Genomic DNA, 11,218 nt, shown 5'->3' on the forward strand with positions numbered 1-11,218 from the left:
ATATAAAGATAAAATATTAAAATACTTATGCTAATCCTTATTAGTGTCATGCACATACTAAATTTCAAGTATGAATATTTAAGACAAAATTTGTTCTTAAATTGTGTACGTCATTAATGTTCATAACCTCAAGAGGAAAGGCTATTGGTGACATTTTTTTAATGAATATTTTTTTTCTATTTTGTTGGTTAGATTAGTTTACAAAATTGAGTGAAGTAAGAAATAATATATTATTAAAGAAATGTCACTTTCTCTCATATTTAAACTTTGAATGTATTTTGAAATGTTTTAATGATATCTGGTCATTTTGATCTCAAAATACAAGTAACTCTATGACAATATGTATTAATAATTGACAAATTACTTAACTACACTCTTTTACTTACTTTAATATCCATTTATCCCTACTTATTTCAAAAATTTCAAAAATCCCTTATTTACTTATGTATCCCGCATGTATCCCATGCACAACGCTATGTATCCCGCTATGTGGAATGTATCAAATGTTATGTATCCCGTGCACAACGCTATGTATCCCGCTATGTGGAATGTATCAAACCTAATGTATCCCGTGCACAACGCTATGTATCTCGTTATGTGGAATGTATCAAACCTCATGTATCCTGTGCACAACGCTATGTATCCCGCAAACATCATTTTTAAGGGATTTTTGGTAAATAGAAAACTAGAAGGGATATGATGTTATTTAGTACTTATAATATGTGGTTCCTATAATTTATACATTAATAATTTCAAAACACTTGTCCTATGTTCGTTCAATTATAATTATTTACTAAAAATCTATAATTTAGTAATATTAATTCTATTTTACAACATCATATACTATATATACGATACACACGTGCATCGCACGTGCCGTGAAACTAGTAACTAACTAAGAATAAACGGAAACATGAATAAAATTTAGAAACGGGTCATCGTATATAGATCTATATGTACGATACAAAATATACAAAAGAGGCCTGAAAGTGACCAAAGAGACAAACTAACACAAGACCTAATCCTCAAACATGGTGTCACTGATACAGGAGCTACTAAGTACAAAAGGTTATATATACAAGAGAACTTACTAAGCAAAATACAAAATATAAGTCAGTACAAAAGAGGGAAAGCAACATGTCTATGAATGCAAGGAGCTCACCACTATTCAAGTCTGTGACGGTCGGGAGATGATCCAACGCTCATTGAGGGTGACTCGTACTGGAAGTTGCTGCACCAGAAAAAGATGCAAAAGTGTAGTACGAGTACCAAAACACAGGATACTCAGTAGGTATCATAGGCCGACCGAGCTTAGAAGATCTAACAAGAGTCTGAAACGCTAAAAGTAAGCAAACACTACCGGAAAGAAAGGAAACAACCGGTTAACCACACAATCCAAACAATCACAAGCAATCAATCATACAATGAGATGTGATGCACATGTGGCCAATACATGTTGAAAGTAAAAAGCTCTGGAATTGTCTCGCCGGTTGTCCTGTACACCCCTGAGACAACTACAGAACCCACCTCAGCTCAACTATAGATGAGATAAAAGTAAAACATGAAATTCAGTCTGCAGGATGCCGAAGTTTATCAACATATGCCTTATAAGGGGAAAATGGTACATTTCTCTCAAAACCAAGTTTCCGTCGGTAAAAAACAGTAAAACCAGTAATCCCGCTCCCTTGGAGCGAAAATCAATAGAAAACGTAGTACAACTCATAAATATCAAATGGTACATTTCTTTCAAAACCAAGTTTCCGTAAGTAAAAATCAGTAAAGCCAGTAATCACGTTCCCTTGGAGCTAAAATCAATAGAAAACATTGTACAACTGATAAATATCTCAAAAACCTCTTTTCTTTCCAAAAATCATATGCAATTATGCCAACAGTATGGCATGAAAAGGATTTCACACAAACACAGTCAAGTCATTCTCAAAATCAACCATATCACACACACACACCGGGTACTAACCTGGAACTCCAATCAGTCCAAGTCCATGGACTAAGGCCCAAACAATACAATAAACAAAGTGCTAAACTCAAAGTATAACTACAGAGGGTACACAAAACACCAAGGCAACCAACGTGTAATTCAAGTGCAACAACAACAACAACAACGTATGCTTCAAACATACCCAGTTGTAGGACTTCAAGTGCAACAACAACAACAACGTATGCTTCAAACATACCAAGTACAACAAATACTAGTACAACTACGAGCACAACAACAAGTTGCAAGTCTAGCGGCAACTAATTACTCACATAATTCTACTGTTTCAAACAACAACCTCATCGACAACATTTACAGTGATAGGATGGTAAATAATTATAGAAACACACCACAACAAGTGATACAACTCTCACATCTCTGAGAACATTTTATAATATTGCTTTTTAGGCCCATCATCTAGACTCAAATCGCATATTGTATTCCAAGAAACTATAATCTTAAATAATTTTTATCCTTCAAAGAATTTTTGATATTTTACTTTTTCTTGTTTTAGATTACAATTCTTTTTTTATGAATCTTTTATAGGCCGGAGGGATTAACTCTCTTGGGTTAGTGTATGATTTCGCAAACATAACACAACAAAGTTTCTTGTTTTAGGTTATATAGTTGATTTGTTTTATAAAAAATCTGTAGGAAGGAGGGATCAGCTCAACCGTGCAGGTGATCAGTAGTTACGGAACCACGGCGCAACAAGAGGTACAAATATTTCATCTACCTTTAACACCCTTTGAGAACATTTAGCAATGTTGCTTTATAGGTCATCATCTAAACTCAAATCACAAATGATTTTACCAAATTCCAATCTTAAATAGCCTTTAACCTTCAGCAGAATTGCTATATTATTTGTTTTCCTTTTTTCAACTTTTCTTGTTTTAGGTAACAAACTTCATTTGTTTTATAAAAATTTATAGGGAAGATGGATCAGCATACTGCACAGGTGAATAGTATTGAAAACTCAGCGCAACAAGTGGTACAAATGCATTTTCTGCTTTTTCACTGTACGCAAACATTTAAAACTATTGACATTTAGGCCATCATCTAGACTCAAATCACGGAGTATTTTGCCAAACTCCAATCTTAAATAATCTTAATCTTTGTCGTACAAGGCCAAATTGATTATAGATGAGATTTTAGATAAAGGTAGTGTATTTGATTTTTACATAAATAATATCAATAAGTTACTATACGTTAAATTGATGCAATTTTCTTAGAGCAGATGTTGTACCGACAGTTAACAAAAGCTCCTTTACTCTATGTATACTAAGCTGAGACTTTATGTTCTTTATAATATTCTTATCATCCTCCTTTACAAGCTGAAGAACGCATTGAGTCAACAGTATTGTACGATAGACCTCATCCTGAATTAGCTGCTAGGCTTGAAAAGGAAATATTGGAGACAAATCCAGGGGTTAAATGGTATTGCCATTGTTGATGCCTGAGTATTTCCAGGTACTGCAGATAATTTGTTGATTCTGAATAAGAGTATTCTAATGCACGAGGGGCAGGTGCATGTTTGGTATGACGAAAGTGATATTTCAGGAAATTATTTGTCATCATTCTCTGGTGTTTCAAAACGAGGAAAATTATGTCATTCCCCTTATAACTATCTTAGCTTTCATCTTCATATCAATCGCTTCAACTAACACATTTAGACATTATTATGTTTAAAAATAATCATCAAAACATTTCCGAATTTGATAGTTTCAGTATTATTAATCTTTAATATTGACCAGCCAAAAATCGAAAGGAAGTGATATATTTCATATAATTTCCTGAAAAATTGTTTTCCTTTGCGGGAAATGTCACACACACTTCATATTTCCTTTTATTTTTGCTCGTAACAAACAATTCATCATATGTGGATATGGTCCTCCCAAATGATTAAGAAAATAAGTTGGAAATAGAATGATCTCAGATAATTTTCAGTCATGGAAAAATAACAAACGTGTAGTAGATACTTAACATGAAACTTGTAATATTGAATATTATTTCCAGGGAATCCGGAGAACTTGGAGAGGAGTTCTTATGTTTGGTCCTCCGGGGACAGGGAAAACACTCTTGGCCAAAGCTGTTGCTAAAGAGTGTTAGGATCGAGAACTCGGGTAGTGCGGAATTTGGCCAAATAATGTTATAATGACAATAACAAAGACAATAGTAAGTTGATAATAACGAAAGTAAAATAATTAAAGAAGACACAAATTTAACGTGGTTCGGTCAATAGACCTACATCCACAAGCGGAGAGGAGCAATATCACTATATCAACAAGAGTACAAAAGAGAGTATAGAATTAGATTAAATACTCTAATTAATCCCAAATACCCAAAGAGAATAACCTTACAAGATCACTCCAAAGAAAGGGTTCACACAAGTGTTTCCAAACACAAACTCTCTTACAAAATTACTCTTAATGGAAAGACAAAGAAAGAAAGCAATGAAATATTTCCATATGCTTCAAGGTGTGTTTCAACTAATGTCTAAGCTCCCTATTTATAGAGGAAAAAATAGGCTTGTTGATGTCATGGATGATGTCTTTGGAAGATGCAAAATATTCAACATCTCAATGTGAATATATAAAATATGGTAGCTTCCAAATCTTTGACAAATATAGTTGCCAAATCTTTGACAAATATGGCTACCAAATTTCCACATTTGTGGCTTCCAAATCTTTCACAAAAGAAAGATAAAATAACTTTCTTCCATCATACAAAAGGTCACATTACAAATCTCCACCTTGACCTGAGTTTGGTGAAAATAGTAAATTTGCTCCATTCTCTCCGCAGGAGCCCATATGGGCTAAATTATTCTTCATAAATGCCAATCAAGTTCAAACAAAGCTTGAACTTGCTGACTGGAAGAGACTTCGTGAACATGTCGGCAGGGTTATCTCTTCTGTTAATCTTCTTAACAGAGACCTCTCTTTCGGCAATGGTTTCCCGAATGAAGTGGTACTTGATATCAATATGCTTCGTCCTCTCATGATACATCTGATCTTTAGTCAAGTGAATGGCACTTTGACTATCACAGAAAATAATAATACCACCTTGGTGTAAGTTGAGTTCAGCAAATAGACACTTCAACCATAAGGCTTCTTTGATCGCCTCAGTCACTGCCATATATTCTGCTTCGGTAGTAGATAAAGCTACTACATGTTGTAACGTAGCTTTCCAGCTGATAGCACAACCACCAATGCAAAAAACATAGCCTGTTAGTGATCTTCTTTTGTCAAGATCACCTACATAATCAGAGTCTACAAAACCAACCAAAGTGTTAGGATTTCTCCTAAAATCCAAACATGTGTTTGAAGTACCTCGCAAGTATCTGAGGATCCATTTCACAGCCTGGCAATGTGCTTTACCAGGGCAAGCCATATACCGGCTTACCACACTTACTGCTTGTGAAATATCTGGACGTGTACACACCATTGCATACATAATACTGCCAACAGCACTGGAATATGGTACATGTGCCATATATCTCTCTTTTTCCTCTATCTGCGGTGATTGAGCAGCTAATAACTTAAAATGAGCAGCAAGAGGAGTACTCACTGGTTTAGCATCTTTCATGCCAAACCTCTCCCAGACCTTCTCCAAGTACTTCTTTTGGGTCAGGAATAACCTTTTGGTTCCTTGATCTCTTTTGATCTCCATGCCAAGGATTTTCTTAGCTGCTCCTAAATCTTTCATTTCAAATTCACTTTTCAGCTGACTTTTCAAAGTGTGAATTTCTGTCAAATCCTTATCAGCAATGAGCATGTCATTAACATATAACAATAAGTAAACAAATGAACCATCATTTAACTTCTGAAAGTAAACACAACTATCATACATGCTCCTCGAATAACCATGACCCAACATAAAGGAATCAAACCTCTTGTACCATTGTCTTGGAGATTGCTTTAATCCGTACAAGGATTTCTTCAACAAGCAAACATGATCTTCTTTTCCTTCAATTTCAAATCCTTCAGGTTGATGCATGTATATTTGTTCCTCAAGTTCGCCATGTAAGAAAGTTTTCTTAACATCAAGTTGTTCTAATTCCAAATTATATATGGCAACTAAGGCAAGCAAAACACGAATAGAGCTATGTTTAACTACAGGTGAGAAAATATCATTAAAATCAACTCTTTGTACCGACTATAGCCCTTTGCAACTAATCGTGCTTTATACCTCGCATCTTCAACCCCTGGAATTCCATCTTTTTTCTTGAAGACCCATTTGCAACCAACAATTCTTTTACCTGACGGCAGCTTCACAAGAGACCAAGTACCATTCTTGTGGAGAGATTCAATTTCTTCATTCATTGCAACCAGCCATTTGGCGAATCAACATTAGAAACTGCTTCTGAAAAATTGGATGGTTCTCCAATTTCTTCAGTTTCCTGTGCAACTGAAAAAGCAAATGCAACATAATCTCCATACCTTTCAGGTTTTTAAATTTGTCTCCTTGGTCGGTGTGTGGCTATAGAATACTCATTTGGTATAGCTTCAGAAGTCATAACTTCTGGAGCTTCAACTTCAGGAGTTTCAACTGTATTTTGCTCCAAGGTTGATGAGTTTGGCTTTGAAGGAATGCCAAGTTCAACCTCCACCTGCTCATGTATTTCCTGCTCCTTATTTGTATTATTAGAACTAGAAGACTCTTTTCTTGGGTGTAACACAGAGGATTCTTCAAAGGTTACATCTCTGCTAATTATGAATTTTGGTGACTTGGGATCAGGATACCAAAGTCTGTATCATTTCACCCCAGATGCGTATCCAAGGAAAATGCACCTTTTTGCCCTTGGTTCTAATTTACCGTCATTCACATGCATGTACGCGACACAACCAAAATATTTTAAATCAGAATAATTAGCAGGAGTACCTGACCACATTTCCTCCGGAGTCTTAAAGTTCAAGGGTGCAGAAGGAGCACAGTTGACAATGTAACAAGCTGTAGAGATAGCTTCTGCCCAAAAAGTATTTGTCAACCTAGCATTTGAAATCATGCAACGAGCTCTTTCCAAAAGAGTTCTATTCATCCTTTCTGCAACACCGTTTTGTTGAGGGGTCATCCTCACAGTGCGATGTCGAGCAATTCTTTCATTTTTGCAAAATTCATTGAACTCATCATTACAAAATTCCAACCCATTATCCATTCTAAGCCTCTTGACATGTTTTCCTGTTTGCTTCTCAATCAAAACTTTCCATTGTTTGAAAGTTAAGAAAACATCACTTTTATTTTTCAAGAAATAAACCCAAACCTTTCTTGAATAATCATCAATGAAATTTAACATATACCTGGCACCACCTTTTGACGGGGTACAAGAAGGACCCCAAAGGTCTGAATGAATATAGTCCAAAGTACCTTTTGTTCGATGAATTGCTGGAGATTTGAAACTGACTCTTTTCTACTACCCGAACACACAGTGTTCGCAGAACTCCATGTTCCCGGTACTTTGTCCACACAGAAGACCTCTTTTGCTGAGGATGGAAAGACCTTTCTCACTCATATGCCCCAATTGCATATGCCACAATTTGGTGATGTCGGAATCAAATTGGGTAGAAACTGCAGCAGCACCTGTAACAGTGGATCCCAACAAAGTGTACAACATACCAGATCTGCGTGTTTTCATGATCACTAGAGCACCTAGAGATATTTGCATAACTCCACCTTCACCTGTGTATTTGCACCCAAGAGATTCTAGAGTGCCCAAAGAGATGAGATTTTTCTTTAAGTCAGGAACATATCTAACATCAGTGAGAGTTCTTACCACACCATCGTACATTCTGATTTGAATTGTACCTTTACCAAAAACTTTGCAGGGAGCATTGTTGCCCATCAAGACAACCCTACCTCCAACAAATTCGTATGTTGCAAATAAATTCTTATTCGGACACATATGATAAGAACAACCCGAATCCAAAATCCACTCATCATTAGATTTAAAACTATTACTAGTAGCTAAAAATAATGTTCCATCAGACTCATCAGCAGGTACACTTGCTTCAGCGAGGTCAGTATTTTGATGCTCATGTTTGTTTTCCTTATGCTTTTCTTTGTTTTTCAATTTATAGCATTCAGAAATAATATGACATTTCTTATGACAATATTTGCACACCACATTTCTATATCTGGACTTTGACTTTGATTTAGACTTCTCACTACTTTATTTTTTCTTATTAGATCTACCTCTTACAAATAAACCTTCCCCATGGGTTACACTACTTTCTCCAGTAATATCTCTATCTATCTGTTCTTTTGATTTTAAGATAGATTTGATTTCCTGTAAGAGATATTATCCTTTCCATAAAGCATAGTATCTCTAATATGCTTAAATGATTGGGGTAAGGAAATAAGTAATAAGATGGCGTGATCCTCATCATTAACTGTAGCATCAATATTACTTAAATCCATTAGAATAGAATCAAATGCATCAAGATGTGAGAGTATAGAAGTACCTCCAGCCATACGAAATGAGTAAAGTTTTTGCTTAGGCATAGTCTGTTTTCCACTGTCCTCTTCATATACAAGGTTTTTAGTTTTTCCACATGCCTTTGGCTGTGGATTCTGCATATACTTCATGTAAAACCTCATTTGAGAGATTTAAAATGATACCGGATTTTGCCTTTTTGTCTATGATGGCAAACTCCATGTCCGTCATATTTTCTGGCTTCTTCTCCTTTCCTTCTAGTGCCATATCTAGGCCATCTTGAATTAGTATAGCCTCCATCTTTAATTGCCACGACCCGAAGTTTGCACTTCGGTCAAATTTTTCAACATAAGTCTTTGTTACTGTCATTTTTGGCTACTGAAATTAACCCGATTAAATCCGGCTCTGATACCAATTTGTTAGGATCGAGAACTCGGGTAGTGCGGAATTTGGCCAAATAATGTTATAATGACAATAACAAAGACAATAGTAAGTTGATAATAACGAAAGTAAAATAATTAAAGAAGACACAAATTTAACGTGGTTCGGTCAATAGACCTACATCCACAAGCGGAGAGGAACAACACTATATCAACAAGAGTACAAAAGAGAGTATAGAATTAGCTTAAATATGCTAATTAATCCCAAATACCCAAAGAGAATAACCTTACAAGATCACTCCAAAGAAAGGGTTCACACAAGTGCTTCCAAACACAAACTCTCTTACAAAATTACTCTTAATGGAAAGACAGAGAAAGAAAGCAATGAAATATTTTTCATGTGCTTCAAGGTGTGTTTCAACTAAAGTCTAAGCTCCCTATTTATAGAGAGAAAAATAGGCTTGTTGATGTCATGGATGATGTCTTTGGAAGATGCAAAATATTCAACATCTCAATGTGAATATATCAAATATGGTGGCTTCCAAATCTTTGACAGATATAGTTGCCAAATCTTTGACAAATATGGCAACCAAATTTCCACATTTATGGCTTCCAAATCTTTCACAAAAGAAAGATAAAATAACTTTCTTCCATCATACAAAAGGTCACATTACACAGAGTGTGGGACAACATTTCTCAATATTTCTTGTAGTTCATTGTCTGGAGAATGGTATGGGGAGAGTGAGCGATTGACACGGTGCTTATTTGAGATTGCCCGTACTCATGCTCCAACTACAATTTTTATTGACGAGATTGATTCTCTTTGCATTGCCAGAGGGTAAGTAAACCTTAAAACTCTAAATAAATTGTCATTCTCCTCTTTACTTCACTTACCTCTTGTGTTTGCATACATCACACAATATCATTTATGCATCTGCTCAACAATTAACATTAATTTGAGAATAAAAAATTATTTATTGTGTTAAGCTTATAATTTTTTAGTTTTAGTAGTACTACTTTGAAGCCGATTCACAGGTCTGCTACAGAGTATGAAACGTCCCGTAGGGTAAAGTCTGAACTTCTAGTTCAGATCGATGGGCTAAACAACTCTAATAATACATCAGGTAAAATGGTGACAGTTTTGGCAGCAACAAATTTCCCCGAGAGTCTTGACGAGGCACTAAGGTTAGCTTTACTACTTACATTCGTAGTGAATTTTTGGTTTGTTTACTTTCATTTGTGCTCAGTTTCATCTCTTGATCTTGTTTAATTGCTGATTCATTGTGCTACTGTAGGAGGCGGCTAGAAAAGAGGATTTACATCCCACTTCCTGATTTTAAGAGTCGTAAGGAGCTTATAAATATAAACTTGAAATCAATCAAGGTAAGCTATCATTATTTTGCATATTATTGAAATGAAAGTTTTTTTTATTCTAAAAATTGAATGCAGTTAGCTCCTGGGGTGGATATTAACCAAGTGGCACGAAGAACAGAAGGTTACAGTGGAGACGATCTAACAAACATCTGCAGAGATGCTTCTTTTAATGGGATGAGACGGAAGATATCAGGGAAAACTACAGACGAGATTAAGAACATATCCAAATCTGAGATTCTAAATATTCCAGTTACGATGGATGACTTGCTGGAAGCTTTAGATAAAATAAAGCCCACAGTTTCTGTAGGGGACATTCAACGATACGAGAAATGGCTTTCAGAGTTTGGATCATCATAGAAAGATCAACTAATGCAAGTTCAAAAGTGCATCTTTTTTATGAGGAGGTCCCGTTGTGAAGACCAAATTTTTCTCCCAATATATAAAAAGTTAGAGGGTTCACTACCTAATAAATTGAACGTCTATGAGTCTAGTTTCCAATGCATTAAATCATTTGTCAATACAACCTCAAAATAGAGAGATATTTGTGTGTATGTGAGACTGCACAAGCAGGAACGTGAGTGGGCCCTAGGTCGGTGGAGTCGAATATATTGGGGTTTCGTTACTAGTCAACATTTGCAGGATTGTTGCACGCCCATCCATACCAATTTGTTTCTTTTTCCTCCAAAAGGAAGTGATTTGAGAGTAATATCTGCTTGATATTGCAGCGCAGAAAACCGGCTCAAAGGGATAAGTAAATGTTCCACACCAACATCTCCGAACCAATTTCCCTTAAGATACAGCTTTTGCAAGAATCTCAAATGGAAGTATATCAAGAAGCTTTTCATACTTTCAGATTTTTTGTTAGAGAATGTAGGGGTTTTGGAGAAGTTTGTTATCGTATCAAATAGGCTGAGATATGTGGAATCAAATGTGTGTCCCAATTTTTATGGCGATTGGCTAATAAACTCAGATCCTCTGCTGATTCTGTGATTATCTTCCAAGAGTGAGTTTTCTATGACTAGACTACAAGTATTTATGTCT

At 35.6% G+C, this 11,218-nt stretch overlaps 1 pseudogene; it reads left to right on the forward strand.

The window, feature by feature from the left end:
* The first annotated feature begins 2,123 nt into the window (after nucleotides 1-2,123).
* On the forward strand, nucleotides 2,124-10,534 carry LOC125809454 (katanin p60 ATPase-containing subunit A1-like; annotated as a pseudogene).
* Nucleotides 10,535-11,218: the final 684 nt, after the last annotated feature.

Source organism: Solanum verrucosum, unplaced genomic scaffold (assembly GCF_900185275.1).
Source record: "Solanum verrucosum unplaced genomic scaffold, falcon-dt-bn FXZP01000062.1, whole genome shotgun sequence".
Lineage (NCBI taxonomy): Eukaryota > Viridiplantae > Streptophyta > Magnoliopsida > Solanales > Solanaceae > Solanum > Solanum verrucosum.